Consider the following 2,191-nt stretch of genomic DNA (forward strand, 5'->3'; position numbering starts at 1 on the left):
CTCTCTGCTTTATTTCACTTAGAAGGAAGAAGACATCCTTCATGGGAGGCTGCTCTGCCCCTACTCTGACCGGGTAGGTAGCAGGCCTGTTTCTCTGTTCGTGGCAGAGGCCTCTGAGCTAGGTCAGTGTGTGTTTCCACATGTGCCTCAACCCCGTGCACTCCCTGCCCCTCCAGGCCACTCACTCCCAGAGCCAAGACCGGACAAAAGAGCAGGGGTGGGGAATCCTGAGAGGAACACAGCTGGTCATGGTTGTACTCAAGCAGAGTCCACGCTTCCAAGGTAGCTTTTGTTTTTTATCTTACCTCCGGGGTTACTGTACAAAGTGTACAGGTGATGATTAACTTTTATTTCCATAGAAGCAATAGTCAGAGGAATTGGGTTGGGTGGACGGCAAGAGCGAATGAGATTAGACACAGAAAACCCATTCAGGGCCATGAATATTGTGAAATAAGAGCCCCATGGGTGACTCAGAGGTGGTGGACTTTGTTCTTGAGGGTTTTTAGGAACAAGCTGCCCCTCCATTTGACTTTCAGCTTAGAGGCAGGAGAGGGGGCCAGTTGGCCTGGTGAAGTCCTTTCCAGGCCTAGGAGGCATGGAAGTCTTGCATGTGTGTGTGTGTCCTACCTCTCTGGCCTCCACAACTCACTGGCTCCACCGTAGGAAGGACCTCTCACCTGTGTGCCACTTGTCAACTTCACTATGGCAACAGAAGCAACAAATAATACAGACCGAAGTGGAGGCTGTATTATTTTTATTTCCCTTGTCTCTGCTGTCTTGTTCCCAGCTACCATCATCTGCAGTAGTAGAAAGGGCAACAAAGTGGGGCATTTAGAGAACTATTAAAGCTACACATAATAAGCTATGGGGTAGGAACCTGAGGAGTTATTTTAAGTGCTTTCAGAATCACACTTCAACAGCCATGGCTCTGACAATGAGGTATCCCTGTTTAGAAAATCCAAACGAAGCCGTCAGCCAAACACACACCTACTAAGGATCTCTGATGTGAAGTGCTATGTTAGACACTCTTGGAACCTTTTGTAGGGGCAGAGGCCTGCAACAGTGTGGGGAGAGAGCAGAGCGTTTTTCAGGATGCTTGAGCGCGTGGTTTAATACACGAGAGTGTAGCGGCTCATGCTTGGGGAGTTCCCTGGTGGAGATAAGAAATGCACTTTTAGGTCACAGTGTGCCTTCTCTGTGTGAGACAGTGCGCTCGGTCCTGGGGGTAAGGCAGAGCGATTGTCCCCGCCGTGCAGCGGTTCATGGTCTGGGAGACGGGCTGCTTTTCTCCCCAAACCTTAACTGTCTGAATATCTCACTTTTTGGACTGAAAGCTCCACCAGGGCAGGGACCAAACCTAAAAATCGAACTTGTTCACTGTTGAGTTCCAGACCCCTAGCACAGTGTCTGAATATAGCAAGTGCTTGGTATGCATTTGTGGAGAGAACGAATGCTTGTATAGTTGAATGAGCAGTCCCATTATGTCGACTGCTATCAAGACCGTTGTATACCTATGATGGAAATAGGGACATGATACAGGAGGCGGTGGAAGAAGGAACACCTGGTCTCCTTGCGAAGTGAGGGAGTGAGGGAGGCCTCACGGAAACTGGCATGTGATGTGTAAGAAGGGATTTGCTAGGCAGATGTGGCAAGAGGCATGGGGTAGTCAGGGTGTCTCGGTGCTTACATTCTGCTGAGCAGGATGCTGGTGGCCTGCTGATTCTTTTTTTTTTTTTTAATAAATTTATTTATTTATTGGCTGCGTTGGATCTTCATTGCTGTGCGCAGGCTTTCTCTAGTTGCGGCGAGCAGGGGCTACTCTTTGTTGCGGTGCGCGGGCTTCTCATTGCGGTGGCTTCTCTTTGTTGCGGAGCACAGGCTCTAGGCGCGCGGGCTTTAGTAGCTGTGGCACATGGGCTCAGTATAGTTGTGGTTCGCGGGCTCTAGAGTTCAGGCTCAATAGTTGTGGCGCACGGGCTTAGTTGCTCCGTGGCATGTGGGATCTTCCCAGACCAGGGTTCGAACCCATGTCCCCTGCATTGGCAGGCGGATTCTTTACCACTGCGCCACCAGGGAAGTCCTGGTCTGCTGATTCTTATTACTCCTTTCCTCCTTGCTTCCAGAGCAGAAGGGGGCAAGAGAAAAGGAGAGGGGAGCAGCTGTTGGGTCAGTCCCGAAGCAGTGTCTGCCG

Source organism: Balaenoptera acutorostrata, chromosome 1 (genome assembly GCF_949987535.1).
Source record: "Balaenoptera acutorostrata chromosome 1, mBalAcu1.1, whole genome shotgun sequence".
Classification (NCBI taxonomy): Eukaryota; Metazoa; Chordata; class Mammalia; order Artiodactyla; family Balaenopteridae; genus Balaenoptera; species Balaenoptera acutorostrata.